This window comes from Scardinius erythrophthalmus (assembly GCF_964197995.2).
Source record: "Scardinius erythrophthalmus genome assembly, chromosome: 24".
NCBI classification, from domain to species: domain Eukaryota; kingdom Metazoa; phylum Chordata; class Actinopteri; order Cypriniformes; family Leuciscidae; genus Scardinius; species Scardinius erythrophthalmus.
In genome coordinates, this window is record NC_138244.1 from 15,393,514 (window position 1) to 15,413,373 (window position 19,860).

General features: G+C 36.4%; 1 protein-coding gene across 1 annotated transcript in view; it reads right to left on the reverse strand.

Annotated features, from left to right (window-relative positions):
• LOC308684408 (carbohydrate sulfotransferase 8) overlaps positions 1–9,816 on the reverse strand; it is a 61,327-nt gene extending 51,511 nt beyond the window's left edge. The window contains exon 1 of the mRNA XM_081355610.1: positions 9,539–9,816. The gene's annotated coding sequence lies outside the window, so the exon portion shown is untranslated. The remainder of the gene's footprint in view (positions 1–9,538) is intronic.
• Positions 9,817–19,860: the final 10,044 nt, after the last annotated feature.

Consider the following 19,860-nt stretch of genomic DNA (forward strand, 5'->3'; position numbering starts at 1 on the left):
TAGGTTGCTGTGCGTTGTGAATCACCCATACAGATTATGTATTATGTGGGAACCTTGAGCATTCAATATTACGAGACGTTTTTATATCATTTTTATTTACACATGATCTCTTAACAGTAATTTACTAGTAATACACCAGTAAAAACTGTATATGTGAAAGTGGCTAATAACTTTGCATAATTTATTACCATTCACAACAAACTTGTTTGCCACCACGCTTCACGTAGACCCTGGCAATTTGGGAAATAAATTGCAATTAATTAATAAATAAATATGATTTCACTTAGTCATTCATGTCCTCGCATCTCACAAATACAATATTTCAAATTCCATCTGATACATCAAATGTTTTAAAGAAACTTAGAATCTTTAACAGTCCCATTTCTTTTTGAATCAAATCAAGTATGCGTCTAATTCAACCAAGATGCAACCTGCTGAGTATTATTTCCCTGACGTCCTAAGAGACTCAGTGCCATAGTAACCGGCCCCATGCAAGTCTCCAGATGCTACTGTCTTGCACTGCTCTCACTCAGGTCCTCTTATCCTTCTACTACCCATGAAGCTTACTGTGATTTTTCCAAGCAGGACATTTTCACATTCTTGTTGGTCCTAGAAACAATGATGATATTTAGGGGTAGATATTTGGTTCGATACACAATACTGATCTCACAATATGAATATACTCTCAGTTTTTTTAATTATTACTTCTAAGACGTATGACAAACCAGCCCGTTCTCATCCCAAGGCGTCATATACTGATGCTTTTGACATTCCGTCTACATCGAACGCAGAGTTCTCAAACCGGTTCCACGGAGGGCCTAGTGTATGCAGGTTTTTGGTCTTTCCCTTCAATTAGTGCCCAATTAAGACCTAGACTACCAGGTGAGGGGAGATCTTAACCAATTAGTGACCTACTCAATCAGTTTGGTTCAAGGTAAAAGAGAAAACCTGCAAACACTAGGCCCTCCGTGGAACCGGTTTGAGACCACTTTAGCGTCAATATGAGACGCAGATAGATATGGGCCAGAAGGCGCCTCCTAGCGGTCTGACCCTAACCCTACACTAGACCTAAACCTACCCATAACCGAACAAAGCTCTGTGCATGTCATATTGACGCTAAAGAGTGTCATGTGCGTTCGCTGTAGACGAAATGTCAAAAGCATCAGTATATGACGCCCTAGGATGAGAATGCATTGGACAAACATTTAACAAAAAGTATTGTTTATTAAAATACTAAATTTGGTATTACATCAGGGGTGGACTTGAATAGACTTACACTTGGTCCTTCTCCCCCATGCACCAGGCAATGGCGACACCAGAATAAAAATATTCATGATTCTGCTTGGATAAAAATACAGAATTATGTTAAACACATAAGCTTGCACCCTGTCCCATAGGCTACATTTAAAAAAGTTTTAAATATTGTATTTTATTAAATAATTATTTTACATTTATTATTAATAATTAATGGAAGCTTAAACGTGTGACCTTCTGGGTTTACCACATTTGATGCTAAAATAAATGTCTAAACATTAATTTTAGGGGAACTATACAATACATACTATCATATCCATGATACACATTGCCGCATTTTTGAATTGCCATACTGGGAAATTATATATGGTTACGCCCCTATGAATCCATCTGAATTTAAGGGTATTTGATAGTCACAATGTTTTTTGATGTTGATCCAGTAATATGTCCTGCTTGGCTAAATCACGATGACCGTCACCCAAGGAAACTCTCACTCAGGTCCTCTTCTGACGCTACAGGTTCTCGTCTCTTACCGAACTGCCTGCGTGACACACAAAATGATCAGTGCTGACAGGTCAGTCATCACTGTGCCTTGCTCTCCCTCTCTCCCCTGTCATCCTGCCTTATGTTGTGACAGTGTAAATTACATCAGTCACTTCACTGGGGCGGACACACGCCCGGCCACTCATCCGATACACAACGAAACACACTCTCTGCTTGCTCACAACGTAACACCGACTCTGTTTTAACAGCTTGCGTTCTTTGCCTCTCACACGCAGATACACACACAGCTCAGCACCATATGTTGACCTCCCTCACACATGAGGTGCTCTGGCCCCGGAGGGAAATAAATTACACACTAATATTACTGTGCACGCATTGGCACGCTTCTCCAAAAGACAGATGTTTACTCGGGATGATCTTTAAACAACTGTTCCAGCGAGACTTATCACATCCTTTTTTCGCCTTAATGATGGCTAAAGCTCGCTGGACCCTGACCATGATGTGTTTCTAAGAATACTGCCGTGAATGCTGGTCTAAGATCAGTTTCGACATCCCTAACCTGAGAAAGGAAAAGCTAACTCGAAATGACTTTACAAATGAAAAAAAAAAAAAATCAGTGAACAAAAGAATTGCATTTTGCGGATTAATCCATTGGTCCATTTTGCTGCTTAAGGAAAGACAGGTTTTTGTATTTACTCTTTATGTTGGTTGCCATGACAATAAAATTACAATATTGTACAAATTACAATAATTCTTTTTTAATTAAAATTCTTTTTTAATTCTTCAGTCGCTTAATTAATTAGCAATGTGATGTGAGTTCTGAATTTATAATAAGGTTTCATCACAACGTACGTTAACTACTTTAGTTAACATGAACTAAGAATGAACAATAATACTACAGCATTTATTAATCTTAGTTAATGTTAATCTCAATGTTTACTAATACATTATTTAAATGAATATGTGTATTTATTAACATTAGTAAATGCACTGTGAACTAACATGAACAAACAATGAACAACTGTATTTTTTTAAACTAACTTTAACAAAGATTGATAAACACTGTAAGTATTGCTCATTTTTAGTTCATGTTAGTTAAAACAATTAGTAATGTTTACTAATGAGACCTTATTATAAAGGTTTAGGGGTAGATATCTATATTTAATTAGATATAGAATTTAACAAAAAAACTTCTTGAATCGGGGGTACTGAAAAGAATGGATCAAAAATGCTAAAAAATATTTAATGATATACCTCAGATACAGTGCTTACGAGCTAAGGTTAATAAAAAGCACAAGTCAGCAGGTGCAGAGTTGCGTAAAGTCTTAAATAGGCATAGCCATTTTATTATTTCTAGTGATCCTAAATTATCAGGTATTTTTAAAGAAGAATATAACAATATATTTCAATCTCCGTGACATGCTTGTTAATCTGAATTTAGTTATCGTGTAGTTGACCGTTCGCAATGACCCACCTCCCTTTAGTTTCTGTCCGACAAGCCACGCCGCTCTCAAAGAGGAGCAAAGAGCAAAGAGGACACTGACAACGTGCTTACAGACAGGACATACCAGGTTGTACTTTTGATATGAAACAAAGTCTCAACTTTCAAATTCAGAAATGTAAACAATAAATACTTTTTGTGTCTGTTTAATGTGTCTGACAGATTGCCATAGAGCCTCTTAAAGCTGCTCGTGAACCGATCATCTCTTCCTTCTAGTTAATTTATAGCATCAAATGAACATGAAAGAACATGAGGAGGAATGTTGTTTTAACAGCGGAAAGACATCAGTACATTCTGTTTTTGAAGTTCAACTACTCTCCTGACTGCTTTGTCGGACAAAAATGGCGGATTCGGCGGAATATGATCAGTCAGATCACCTGTCAGTCAAACTCCCTGCAAAGCATCAATTAAACTTGGCATTCCCACTCTTCCCTAAGGTAATTATAGGTGTGGTAAATGTGCACAGTGTTCTTTTACACACATATGTAAGCCTAATTATTTTAGTCACCCACACACTGGTCGTAATATTTTGATATGTGGCACTATTACCTGTTCCTCTACTCATACGATCTAGCCTATCTTATTCTGTTTCCTTGTGGTCTTGCATATTTTGGGAAAACTTTTAGAACATTGCATACTTGTATTAGTAAACACAGTAGCAATATCAGGACCGGAGATATGCACAGACAAGTTGGTCATAATGTCTGGTTTGTAATACATTGGTATAGTAAATGTAAAAAAATCTTAAGAGGAGCTGATTATGAGAAGAAATTGTTACAAAGGGAATGTTTTTGGATTTATACTTTAAATACTTTGTCACCACCATTAGGACTGAATGAGGATTTTGATATTAAGCCTGTAGTGATTTATCGATTTTTTTTTCATCTGCTGTTATTATTAAAGATGTAGTTTTTAAAAATAAAGGTATTGTTATTTTTTCATACTGCTTTATAAAATATTACAGCTTATGGGTAGAGAGTTGAATATTTAATATCATATTATTGTAGTCTTTACCATTATGTGGATTGTTTTGTACATTTTGTTTATTGAAATTTTTTGTTTTTGTTTTTTTTTGTATGGTATGATTAAGGTTTTTATGTGTGTCACATAATATGAATAATATGATTTGTCATGAGTGAAATTCATTATCACTCATGAATTTTGTGTCTAATTAAAGGGGACCTATTATTTTACAAAATACAACCCCTTTTAACAAAATGTAATACAAGTCTGTAAAGTTTCAGCTCAAAATACCCCACAGATCATTTATTATACCATGTATAATATGCCCATTTTTGAGTGGAAGGAAAAACATGCAGTTTTCGTGCAAAAGTTATTTGGAGCTGTATTTTCAGTGTGGACACGTTTCCTTTTTCTATTATCTATTTTCTATTTTTTCTATTATCATTATTTTGTTGTCCTCCACCCGAACCCAATTAGGGTGCGTGGGATGTGCACACCTTGATAGTATTTTTGATTCTTTAGTGATTTTGGTCTGTCCCACCTCTCGACCTTCTTAACTATATCTAACAATTCAAATGTCATAATTTTGACATAATCCATAATCCAATATATTATTCCCTAACTTTGACACCTGAGAAGTAACATCATTTTGACCCTCTTAAAGCATGACAAGAAGACAAGTAAAAAAATCTCAATCTACAAACTGTTTCGTACACATTACCCAACATATTGCACAAATATATATATATATATATATTTTTTTAATAGCTTTGTGGTCACATTTTCTGGCCTATTACCTGAAAATTCAGTTACCTACATGGCAATGCATTTTGCTATAAAATTGTTTTGAATTGCATAGATATATAACAAAAATTGCAATATTAACATAAAATGAATAGAAAATATAATAAGCTCTAAAATAAATAGTTTAACCTGGTCAACAATCAACATTTTCTGAAGGACCTAAACACCTCTAGTCACTGACAATTTGTTGAAAACCTTTTTGTAAAGAATTTTTAGGCCCAAAATTAATACCCTACTCCTGGAAAGCGTTAAGATGAATTATTAAAGAATAAAAATCGAAGACATTCACTGACACACCAGTCTTCACAGCTTTACCCTGCAGTTGGTTCACCCATCTCCTATGTCACCAGCCTACATTCCAGTCAGACAGTTTGATGAGTGGATCTTTTGAATGTCAAACCCTCATCCTCTCAGGGCCTGACTAATCATAAAGAGTGAGAACTTGTCTTTTACCTTCTCTTGGAGCTTTCTGATTCTGTCCTTGACATTCAGACAGCAGACTCTGTCATGAGGCTCACGGAGGAATACTGTGTGGGTGTGAGGTGTGTGAGGCTGAAGAGCTCAAGACTTGAGTTAGTGAGTGCATGCGTGTGTTTAATTATTCAATCATTTAACCAATAAAAAGCGTTTAAAAGAGGTTGTGACTAAACCATTGGCTCCTCAAATAAACAAAATCCCTGCTTGTTTGCAATGCAAGGGTAAATAAAGAAATTATGTTTGCATAAGTACAGCGTTTTCTTTAGTCAAGAAACACTGTGTCCATAATTAAAAGCTAACTTTTTTTTTGTATTTGAAGAGCGGAGAATGGTCTTTGTCTTTGATGTGTAGTTGAAGCAAATATAGCCTACTATTTTTGCATAGCGCTTCATGTTTTGTATCATGAGATTTTGATCATGAGATTTCAACAACAAGAAAACTATAAACTTAATATCTTGTACGTTGATAAAAATGTAATGCGATACACATATTGCCTCATATGAGCATTTTCCAGTGACAGACAAAACATGTCATTCGCTGGTCAAAAACCTTGTAGGCTTACTCAATTTAAGCTTGATTTTCATAAAATGTTAATATTATAATGACACATGCAAGTGTCTGACCATAGCTATAAAGCCACAAAACCAACTTCGACGACAGAGCTTAAGGGGTTTCCGCCCGTAAGCTACGATATGTAAATCTGTTGTTTTAACATCATCAGCAATGCCATACTATGAACTTATTGTGGTCCTACCTAACTCAAGCTCAAGTTTCACATTTAATGTGAGTATATAACATCTAGTTTTTGTATGCCGTTTGAAGCAATGCATGTTTGTGCAGTTTTGTTAGCCTATATTTTTATATAGTGGTGTGCCGTGGGATTTTAATATCAAAACTGTGCCATGGCAAAAAAAAAAAAAAAAAGGTTGGGAAACACTGGTCTAATGTCTACGAATCTAAACCATCATCAGATTAAAATACTATAGCCTATATGTCAGACTATTACTGGTAGTACATGTTTGATCTACATGTCCACAGGCTCAACTAAAGCACATATTACACCTCAATAGATTGTAACAGTCGGGTTCCAAAAGTAAAAACATTATTTTTCTCTATAAGGAAATTGATTTTGAACGATAACTTATAGACCTTTAAAGACAGACTTACTGTGAGCTAAGAGGTTGTTAATTGATGGTATTTGATTCAGTTGAAGCCGTCAGTCCGCATTATTTCATCGTATTTTTTTTAAATAATTGTGTTTAACGGCGGAATTCCTGGTGAAAAACTACATTACCCATGATGCTGTACAGAAAATTCCACCAATCAAATAGCACAAAAAAGCAAAATGTCTCGTTAGCTCTGCCCACTCCCATGAAGCACTGCAAATAACATAGGCCTAGGCTGCGTTCCAGTCCACTTTTAGACACGCACTTGCGAACTTCCCTAAACACTTCCCCCCGCCGCCATTTTGAAGTGCGTTCCACTTCATGAAGTGGACGAGGGAAGTTTATATGGACAGACCCTCATTCCCTCGATTTTGACCGAGGGAGTGAGTCTACTTCATATGTAGCCTACACTTCAGGCACCTATATGTCCCACAATGCAGTACGATTGTGACGTCACCACAGATCTCGTCTAATCACCACCACAACAAACTCTATGATATATTAAACTATATGATATTTTTTATTTTATTTAAAACAACCCAAACACACCTATACACATTTGGAGGTTGCATTAAACAAATTCTTAAAGGGAAAAAAGATTTAAATAATAAATCAACTCCACAGCTGATTCCAAGTGATCAAGGGCTTAGGATGTTCGAATTCAGCCCATTGCAGTTTCCGCCAGTAGTGGGCACTCGTGCAACGTAAGCAATGACATCCATCCAAGTGAACGAGACAGTTAGCGTGTGAAGGGCATGACAATTTTGGACTGGAACGCAGCCCTAATTTGAGTCAGTCTCCCTACACCTTATATAAATATTAGTTTTATATTTATCCATCATTTTTAATTTGATTATGCTGTTTGCGATGCTTCATGGGATTGTAGCTGTTTGCGATGCTTCATTAAAACGTGTTAACAAAGACTTCTTTGAAATCCCTATGAGAAAAATGAAAAAAATACTTCCAATGAAAAAGTGGGCGGGCACTAATGCACACTAGAGACCTGCAACACTAAGCTGCAAAAGAGAGTGCAAATTCAAAAAGTATGCATCACAAACATATTTACAATGTATAATAAAAAAAGACAAGGATCCCGTCATCTTAAACGTACCGTGCATAGGCTACAGCCAAACCAGATTTCTGTCCTTAAGTGGTTGTTTTAAAATGTTACGGCTCTCTGCGGCCTCCACAAACAGCAAATATCCATTAGTATAATGCTAAAAAATGCATGAGTTGTCCCACAAGTATTATTTCCACAGAATTAAGGAGGCCATTATATAGGCAATATCTATGCCAGCAAAAGTAAAAATAACCCTCTGTTTAGAACAGGGTGAAATACAGCCGGAATTGTTACGAGACAAAATTATTAGATGATGACCAAATGTTTGGGCAGCCAATCAAATCGATCCCCTTGGGAGGGAGAAGAAGAGCTCTTACATTCATAATTCACTCGCTGGGTGAATAGTTGATAGAACAGATTAAAGATTAAACTTAAAATTATTTGTAAATTTTTAAAAGAGACTTAGGCTACATTCAGTAGATGTGCCATGTAAAAAGTGAATATTCTGGGTTAAGCTCAATCAACAGCAAACGATAAACGATACCATTTCAACAGTATAGCCACTAGACGTAAAGAAAAATGTGTTAACATTCATTTAAAATGCTCAAATAATAAATGATCAAATGTACAGCTCACATAATATATGGTTTAACATAAGAATAAATTATTTTTGAAAGACTTTCAGGATGATCTGTGACACTGCAGATGTACAGGATACAAACTGACTGGCCAAATAGGCTAATTGTTGCGATTATCAACCACTACTTCGTTTATTTTTGTCAATGGGAAAACGAGTAGAACGCATACTAGAAAGTCTTGTCCTCTGAGCACATCCATTTCTTAACTAGAAGCTGGTAGGGGCATGTCACCATCCTATTTATAGCCTGCCGAGAAATAATTCAAAGGAATCAGAGTGAAGATCTCTTAAATCTTCCCTTTCAGAGTCCTACACAGAATGAAAAAGGAGAACGTCTCTTTCTCCCCCAAAAGCCATCTGTATGAGACAGTGCAGCACACCTCTGAAAAGGTGTGAGTTATATCCTGAACATCACAGTGATGGATGTGGCATCTGTTGGAGAGACAGAACAGCACACATGGCGCTGTTTTCTAACTGTGACGGGCAATAAAAAATTGAAGCTCTATTTCCAATAGAACTTCCTATATAGTGAATTAAAATGCATGTTGGAATAAGAACTAAATGCTCTTAAAGGGACAGTTCACCCAAAAAATTCAAACTCCATTTTTCTATTGTGGAGCACATACAGTATAGAGATGTTAAGGAGAATGACAGCCTCTGTCACCGTTCACTTTCATTTTATGACAACAAAAATGAAAAGATGAATGACTGGGCCCTTTTTTTGCGTTCTTTGCAGAAGAAAGTCATATGTAATTTACTCCCCTTTGAAACCATATTTAGACAAACTGTCCCTTTAAATCATTTGAAAATCAATAAATCAAAATCATTTAAAAAACACTGAATTGCTGACAATTCATCTTTCAAAGTTCAGCTTTGAAAACCGTCTTGTTCAACTCATTAAAGTGACATTCATCATTTCCACTTGAACAAAATATCGAATGAGGCAACATTACTGTCCTACAGTTAAACACGACAGGTAATTGCCACCCAAACTAACGGTTAGGACTGCGTTTCCACTTCTTTCCTTCTCCTCACTTCTCCTCCGCGGTCCAGACTCGGACACATGCACTTTCTTACCTCTTTGAAGCTCAAATTTCTCACCTGGGGACCTAATTCTACTATTTCCTCTAGGACTAAACACGAAAAAAACCGTTAGCACATTCAACACTTACCTCAACAATCTTCATATGTCTCAAATGTGCCGCTGTAGGCGCTCCGTTTGTGCTGGCTCAATTCAACGGTTCAAATTTCAGTGCCGAGTTAGTAACTGAACCATGGCACGTAAATTAAACGTAGCCCACGATGAAATGCCTATCTGCGGTCGGAGTGTAACTTTAAAGCGATTGGCAGCGGCGTTTGGTGAGATGTGAACGGTCGCGACTCGCGCGGCGCTCGTGTGTGTGTGTTGGGCGTGCGTGCGCATCCTGTGCTTCTATTCTCGCGCGCTCTCTAGGGACACCGATGCTGCTGCTGATATTGCCAAGCAACAGCTTCTGTAATAACCCATCAAAGTCTGACGAAGCTCAAGTTTGGTATGCTTTATAACAGACGCTCACGGTTGAACTGTCATTCATAGTTAGAGTGGATGATGGAGAGATCTCTATAATATCGTAAGGTCATCATAAGCCTTATTTGGGTATAATAACTTTCATTAATGTCACTTACAAACATTATATGGGGGACATAGCTTCGCTATATGCAGCATGTTTTCACGTTCCATATGTTTTAATATACTGGAATCTTTTTTTTAAACTCACAGTTTTTAAAGATATGAAACCATATTAGTTCATTCCCCCCCCCCCCCCCATTTATTTATTTATTTATTTAGGCCTATACAATTAAGATAATTTTAAAATTATTTTGCTATTTGGTTTGAGGCTGTGTTGCCATTTTTGGCATGCTCCCCTCTAAAATGAATAGTGCCAAGTGTTTCTTTATTTTCTCTAATCAAAATGTTTCAAAAAATTTTGTCTTTAGAAAATTGTTTTAATTGCTAATCCGTTTTATAACTGTGTCCTTAATATCACTTTTCATCTTAATTTTCTTGCCATTGTGTAGGATAATATAATCAATCATTAACCAGTTATATAATTACATTGACAGTTAAATAATATATTTATAAATTAATAATAGCCTATAATTTAATATTATGAATAAATTAATACATTTTAAAAGCCTGCACTTGACCCGAGTATATTATTGTTATACATTAAATTTATAATTTTTATATTTTATGTTTAGCCCAATACAGCATACAAATTATGACCCATTTTGTAACGTTAAGGCAGGGACGAAGCAGAGAGAGATGCGAGCACAAGCACAGGGAATCCAGGGCAAACAAAGAAACTCAGGACAAACAACGACTGACAAACCACAAGAGAAACACAAGGGCAATGTATACACAGGCTAACAAGGTAACAATGGGGTGTGGTGGATTGTCATGCGGGAACACATGGATTTAACCACAGGAACTAACAAGTCACACCCGGGCAGACTAATCAACACGAAAAACTACAAAGAACTACAAAAAAAGTTCCATGAAATAATATGAATACATATATGTGAAGCCTTATATAATTTTTGCCTTATAAAAAAAGCCTTATAAATTATTATAATGTGTTATTACCTTTATGCTTTCAACCCTCTTGTATCCCGCACTGCTTAAAAAAAAGCCATCTGATGGCATATACTATAACATCCCTCAGTCACCAGACCAGTCACCACAGCACACTACATTTCCCATAATCCCTTCTGGCTCACACCTGCACACACTCAGAATTATCACACCTGTTCATATTCATTTCATCATCTCTGTGTATTTTGTTCCTCTGTTTTCAGTCTTTAGTTGTCAGTTGTTGTTTGTGGTATGTTATGCCCGTCTGCCTTTTTGTTTTATTAAATCAAATTTCTATATCCAGTCTTTATCCTCATCCTGTGACACCTACTACCACAGCACTTCTCATAAGGGCTGTTCTAATCAAGTTTTAATGAGAGTGAAATCTAAAACTCTTGTTTTCTTATGCAGGGTTATCGTAAACTGAAACCATACGTCGTTACAAAAAAACCTAAACGTATTGTATAACACTTAGTTGCCTGCAACATTTAACTAAACTAAACTAAAAAAAATAAATAAAATAAACTATACAAATGACAAGCACACTACAAAATTGCTAAAACTTTTACTAAAATTTAAGTGAAATCAGAACATATAAAAATAAAATCCAACTTAAAAATGAAAAACTATAATATGATACTAAAATAACACAAATTGCTCTATTCTACACTTGTTTTTTGGGTGACGCTGGACACGAGTCTATAAATGAACATACAGTCCATAAATAAATTCAGACTCTGGGGACTGACAGAGATTAAAGGAACAGTGTGAATTTCTGAAACTGGGAATGATATCATTGTGCAGCGCTGGCCTATTTTACAAAGGTGTGAAAATATGGATCAAGCCCACATTCAACACTCACTGTGGGCTTGAGGGGTCCTGGGCTGCATGAACATTTAATTTAAGTCTATAACACAATGCTGATTAACCTTTCTCTTGTCGATCAAATTTTATTTATGACATTATTTTGTCTATTGACTTCAGCAACTCCAAAACAATAGACTTCCACCGCCAAATGGATTAAATGATGTACCGGAGGCGGTTGTGCTACTTTATCCTGAAGGCACATATTGATTACTTTATAAATTACTGTCAGCTTACATCATTTAATTTCTTCACTGTCACCATAAGATACTGCCTACTTTTCCATACAGCAATACATTTCACCTCGCTGCCCACAAGATAACCAATTGTTTTTTATTCACTCCAGGAATAGACAAAATAATATTGATCTGATGATTCAGGTCTCCTTGTTGCTCTATCCCCACAGCCCTGAAATGTCTCCGCCAGTCCAAAATGAAAGGCAATATGAGACATTCTGTTAAAGGTCCTTTACTTATACGCATAACCATTGACATCCAAGATGGTTTGGCCATCTACAGTATTTGTGTTTTACTTGAATTTGGAGTTACTGAAACTCCTTAAAACAAGTAAACTTCTCAAAAGTTCTGTGAGCCAATGCAAAGATTCTCAGGGGAATTTAAAGGGGCCATGACATGAAAAATTTAATTTTCCTTGATCTTTTGACATATAAGAGGTCTTTTCACCATAAAAACTTCCCGCAAGTTTTGTAGCTTAAAGGTGCATTGCGCAAGTCTCTGAGTTTTTGCAGAACTATGCCCCCTCTGGCGACAAGCGAAACTGCAACACTGCAACTGAACGCGCATGACGTCACGCCCAGTCTCAAATTACGACCCGAATCCCTCTTATTTATTTTACTGTACAGGATTATAGAGGAAATCGCAGTGATCAGAGAAGGGCTCATTCAGCCCATCAGGCAATTGTTTAAGCATGTATGGGTTAGAAAAATGGGTATTTTTAATATGAAATGTTGCGCAATGCACCTTTAAATCATCCTCCTTGTTATAAAAAAGAATTTATTTAAACAAGCTCCAAAAATTCATTTGGATATTGTGACGTAACACTGGCAAATGCATTTGCATATGGCTGCCTCCAGAGCAAGCCATCGACTAATCATTTTACATGACTGAGCATTCAACTGATTGATAAACGGGGTACAATAGACAGTTCGCAAAGTAAATTTTGTTGAAAGATTAAGAAGCTAACTCGGTTGGATCTGACAACAGCTACGCCACAAACCACAAACAATTACATAATGGTTTGTCTTTAATTTATATGCATAAAGTCTTCAAAACACTTACTTGTCGATTCTTATTGCAATGACGTTAGCCAATCATAACAGTGGGTGTTTACTGACAAGCCTTAAAGGAGCCGCCCCTTAAAAACTGATCATTTCAGACAGAGGGTTGAAAATAATTATTTTCCAACATACATTTGCATTTTTGTGTGCACAGTATCAACATTAAGTGAACCTCAAAGAACATATTTAAATAGTTTTTAAAAATCCATATCATGACCCCTTCAAATATAAATTTTCCTTCCCTCCAGTCATATCGTAAACCCTAACACTCAAAATAATTAATTGGTTTGAGTAGGACAAACTTAAATTGAACTAATTAGTTCAGTCAAATAAATTTTTATGAGTATTTAGCACTTTCTTTTTCTTTCAAGTTCACAGAACTGATATATTTTAAGTAAACTAAACTGTTTCATTGTTTTGAGTTTTATGAAATGATTTATTTTAATTTAAACAAACTTAAGTTTAACTGAAACGGCTGGGATGTCGATTTCCCAGCATGCTTTGCTGATGGCACTTGAATGGGAGAATAAATGCTATAGCATTTATTCTCCCACTTAACATTAATCTTGCACAAAAAAACATTATATTACACTTAATTTTATAAAATTAAGTGTAATATAATGTTTTTTTGTGCAAGATTAATGTTAAGTGGGAGATTTAGTGATTAATGTTTTATTATGCTAATTTAGAAGAATTTCTGTTAATGTTGGTTTTAGGATAGTTACCATCATGGTGACAAGTGGTGCATGCGGCTTCATTTGAGAGCAAATAAAATCTTTATATTGTTGTACTCATACAGCAAGTGCTGTATAACATACTATTGTTAGCATGATAACTTAATAGTATGTTAGCAAACTAGCTTGTTTAAACTATAAGTTAATACTAATGAAAGTGTTCACAATGAGATTGCATGAAGGTTTTAAGTTAAATGTATGAAATAGTGTACTCTGATTTTAATTGTTCTTAACTTGAAATTTTTAAGTACAAACTTAAAATCTTAAGTTCTGCTTACTTAAAACTTTGAATTTCAATACTTAAAAAAATTGAGGCAATCGATTGCCTTAAATTTTTTGAGTTCTGCTAACTTATTCGGGTTTACAGTGATAGGAAGTAAAATTACGGTAGTTGCAAATAGTTTCATATGGACTTTAACCCAATCAATAAGGAATCATAGAACTTTCAGATTATAGCATTTGACATCTGCTTTGATTTATGATGTCATTGTTAATCAGTTTTCTGTCTAGTTTCAGGGTGGCAAATTTATCAATGACTTAGTTACACCTGGACTGGACTGTGCTTCTTCCTTGTATGGATTGCCAACCAATACATAATTTGTTCATCTGCAGGGCTAGAAGCTTCTTTTAGCTCGCTAATGGAGCTCTTACCAGGAGATCAAATAGCAGTTCAGTCAATGATGAGGTTTGTGGATAAAAGAGATGATGATGTCACCTATAGTCCCGCCTGTGATTGAGGAAAATCTCAAGCCAGTGCAAGTGCAGAGCGCAAACAAACATCAAAACCCCCCCAAAAATAATTTTGCAGACCATCATACATGTACAATATCTTTCAAATTTGTTGTTAGCAATTGCATCAGATGAACTGAAACTAATTAAACCCAGTAGGCCTACAGTGGCCTGTTTGCGGCACCCACGCTTAGTTATGTCTCGTGACCTGCTGATCTCTGAGAGCGAAAAATGTTATGTTTCCCAAGACACAAACCCGAAACTTCTAAAACAAGATAAAACTTTCACCAGGTGCTACAGACAGACTTATTTATAACACCATGGCAAAATGAATAGATCTTTCTCAAAGGATGAAATTTTCTGTCCTCTAACTAGATTTAGATGGCTGCCTCTGTCTTCTAAATTTAGATGAAGAAAGTGAGTCAGCCCACAGAAAGTCAATATTAATGGTGATTTATTGAAGAGTGAAAAAGAAAATGTATCCTCACAGGGCTCCAGTCAGTGTGTGAGCACCTGGCCCACAGCAGGCTCTCTGAGGCGAGGCGCACTGTGGTGGAGGCAGTGCAGTGAACCCCGCACACTACTGCCCTCTGCTGGATGGCTGGACTCATCCAGTGCATGGGATTTCACCGTGTTCCAACATCTGAATGCGTGAGCTGTTGGCTCATGAGTTGAGGACGCGAGACAGTCTTACCCCTACTTTCCTGTCTACATTATACTTTCTTATTAAAGTAAAGGCAAAATAATTAATCCTAAGGGAACATGATATAATGCAAAATGGGACTAGCTCGTTTGCAGACACGTGATTCTAACGCCGCGCGAAATTTAGATGGAGGGCAGAAAGTGAAAAGTAGAATGGAGGAGATGGAGGAGAGTCCGTACTGTGCTGGTTTAGACAGGTATAAACAAAAACATCACAACATATATTGGACGTGAAGTGATTCTTATGTTATGAAGAGGAGCGATTTTTCTACTTAATTTAAATACTTGCCTGCCAACGTGGCGGTAGGCTAGATATAGAGAATCATGTTTTAAAAGTAGCCTACATTAACAAATGCATCCTGTTTCATTTGAAAGGTTTAGTGGCAAAAAAATGGTCATGTGAAATGATACATCTGTTTGCAATGCAATAAACCTTTAAAGATACCAAGAAGAGCAATAAGATGTGCTAAAACATTCACTATATCAGTAAAAAGGTCTGGTGGCTGTCCAACCTGATGTCACTTTTCAGTGAATGCCTTCATTTGACTGTTGCAGGAGCTGCTGTTACACAGGCACTCTGACTCTCAACCCACTAAAGAAACTGCCCACTGGGTTCCCACACCAGAGTGACGGTCATTAGACATTACCAGTAGTGCATTTGGCAATTACCCTGAAATGTAATCTATTTCTTGGTGCTACGGAGTCCCTTGCCACATTAGCGACTCAAGGTTTGTGTGTGTGTGCAATTCTTTTCAATACATTCCTGCTCTACAACTGGGCCCGTATTACAGTTCTCCACATCACTGGGCCGTAAACCCATACTGCATTCCTCATCAGGCGCTATTTCACCTGTATTACAACCTCTTGTGGCCTTTGACTTGTCCCAGATGGAGTTGAGCACTGAGGGAATATAACCAACAGCATTACACTGATGTGCTGATACAACATATTCATATTTTCCAATATTTTCTAGCCTACACACTGGCCCTGATGGCCAGATTTGCTAAAAATCTACTGTCAGGATTTACTAAAGACACACAGTGAAAAAATAGCGCTGAAAAGGCATGTGCACAGTTATTTTTGTGGCTGACCTTATTGAATATGCATCTGTTGTAGTTTCCCTTTCAGATGCAAAATTAATGGGAGGAGGGTTTTTAAATGAATCATTACAAGGTGATTTACTTAAGTCAGTTTACTGGTATTTGTGCCATTATTTACCGTCCAAAAAAAGCATGTCTTAAATCAGATGCTAATTTGAGCTGCTTTTAGTAGATTGAGTTGGTCTTTATGGAAATGATCCGGCTCTTGAATCCGGTTCTTTAATGTGTGCATTGTCAGTATATCACATGCAGAACTTTCCACTCCCATCAGCGATTTTTTGGAATTATTCTCTCTCGCTAAATTGCCCTGTTTAGTAAATCTTGCTCTACATATTGGCCAACGGTCATTCACATCACAGCACAATCTGCAGATATAGCCATGTTCGTATTGTGTGGTGTGAAACCATGGTTGTTTGGTGGATTTAAAGGGGTGGTATAATGACCTTTTCACAAGATGTAAAATAAGTCTGTGATGTCCCCATGTGTATGTGTGTGTATAGAGTGTGTATAGCTCAAAATACCCGCCATGTTAAAGTTGTCACTTTTTGAGAGTGAGCAAAAATGCAGTTTTTGTGTCTGACCCTTTAAATGCAAATGAGATGCTGCTCCCAGCACAGGGGGCGGAGCTACAACAGCTTGTGTCCTTTTACCTCACACAGACATTCACTGAAAATTTCAAAAACTTTTAGCATTTTATGTTCAAACCGAAGTCAGAAAGATGGAGAGACTCGAGAAGAAGTGTAGAACATCATTTCTGAATGAGTAGTTGGTGAATTTATGTAGCTTATGTGTAGTTATCTTCTAGTCACTGATTAGCATATTCTGTTATGATAATCTATAAATCGTGTGAACGGGGGCGGGGTTTATGTAAATTTGAGGGTTAGTAATGTCACTAACCTGGGAGGAATGTCGTGTAGTTCTTACCAGCAGTTTGTTGTAGTCCTTAAAAAGCTATTTCTTTAAAAGCAAATATCTCCCTTTGCTTTGAACTTTGAGCGTTGTAACTTTGCAGATGTTGTTTATGCTCAAACAGCAACATTACACACTAACTAAAGTTATAAAAGTGAAATCATATTCAACCACCCCTTTAACTAAATTATAGTGAGCATGAAGCATTGAGTAGATATTGGAAAGTGTATTTTGCTACCTGCTGAAACAACACCTACCTCCTTTAAAAATAAAAATAACTGTAAGAATAGGAATAAAGAATGTACTGTCACCACTCTAAGTCTACGTCTGTCACCTCAGGCAGTAAATAGGTCCATGGTAAATCCTGTATAATTGACAGATGCCATCTGCTCGTGTCCAGTCACTGGAAATCTGCCACTTGCTTCATATCTTTAGCTGACAGGTGGCAGCAGTTTAAGGGACAGGGAGACGTCGGCAGAACTTTGGAGATGCTGTCATTGTTTCGGCTGGCATTTGCTGAGCAGTGGGACAAGACCATAAGCCTTACTACTTTCAGCTTTTAAAGATAGTGGAGAGACAGAGCAAGAGAGAGAGAGAGAGAGAGAGAGAGAGAGAGAGAGAGAGAGAGAGAGAGAGAGAGAGAGAGAGATGGATGGATAGAACAAATGATAGATATATAGATAGACAGACGGACGGATGGAATGATAGATGGATGCATAGATACAGTAGATAGATAAGATTGTAATGCAATGTATTGCTGGCCTCTATTTGCGTGTTTTATGGCTTCAGATTTTATTTAAAGAATTCTGTCCACTGACATTCTCAGGGTTTTTTTTATCAAGGTCATGTGTGACAATTGCTTTCGCAAAATAGCTTTCAGCTCTAGAGTCTATCAGAGAAAGCAAACATCTCAAACTCTGTAAATATGACACAGACTGCTCCTTTCAGGGCATACCTCCAGGTCGGTTGTAATGAGGATGCCGTGGGCTTCAGCGTTTTTTTACAGAGAGAATGTATTCATAGCACACTCCAGGGTTTTGCTGCTGGAAGATCATCTATTTTGGGCAACGGTAAAGATTGCTGGTTTCAGCTGCTTGTGAAGATTTTCCATTTGAATATATTCAAATGTATTATATCCTTGAAGAAACGCAAATAACTTAATAGATCTAAAAAAATATAGTTTGGAGGGAACTTTAAAAAATGTGTGCTGTTATACATTCACAGTTTTTACATTCACAGTTTTTCACATTCACAAATTTTAGTGGTTATGTATCCAATATGGTTTTGTTCATATGTGTGACATAAACCAATTCTGTATTATTGGTTCTTTTGCAGATGTAAAACCTTATTTTAAAGCAAGGTTCTCTGCTGTACATTAACAACATTAGTTCATGCATTAGATATCACATACAGTTACATATATTTTAATAAATAAAATGTTAATTTATGATTTATTATTGTTCACTATTAGTTCATAAAGTATTATGTACCAAATGTACAACATTTGTGAATGAATTGTATCTGATTTGGGGATCAATATGTGTACTGAAAACTGACAAAGAATGATTAATTTACTAATCTGATTCCCTAGTTCAATTCAGTTGTGGGAGGAGTTAAAGCACTTCCAAAAATCTTATTTAGCATTAATATCACTCTCTAATTGTTTGAACAATACTGAAAGTCATATCTGTAATGATCTGATGGTTGTGCAAAAGACACAAATACTGTGTTTTTCATGTAAAATACATGAGATATGCTTTCCTGTAGCTCAAACAGTAGAGTTGGCGCTTGCAACGCCAAGGTCATGGGTTCAATTCCCGGGGAAAGCAAGAAATGATAAGACTGTAAATGTGTGCCTTGAAATGCAATGTAAGTCGCTTTGGATAAAAGCGTCTGCCAAATGCATAAATGTAAATGTAATATGACATGTACACTATACCAGCGATCAATAAGTCATTCACCCTGCTCACATGGATTCATACAGCTTCATATCAAATTTGAAATTTCACACTATGACAAGCTTATGTGGATTGTTTGGTACCTTTATATTGAAATGTTACTCACCCAGATAGTTTCTGCTCTTTGTAATTTCAGTCACATCAATCCCTATTGCTCCTCGAGGGATCTTCTGAAACAGACAGTAGCTCACCTCATTCAGGAACACAGATGAATACACCTGTGACAAACCTACATGAGTCAATAAGATCATCACAGCCCTGTTTCTGTAATAAAGACAAATATGGAATAGCGCAAACAAAATTTGGCCATACACAAAACTCAATATTTGTGAACGCATTTGGATGGATGGGTGGATAGAAAGATATATGAAGACTTGGATAGAAAGATATACAGTATGAAGTGCCATCTGGAATTTTCTTCTAGAATGATCATTTTTATCAAGCTCGTATATTTAGGTTCAGTAATTTCACTTTAATGACAATTAATTGGTAATTTTCATTGCCATTTAAGTGAAATAACTGAACATAAACATACAAGCTTGATAAAAATGATCATTCTAGAAGAAAATTTGAGAGATAGAGGCTTT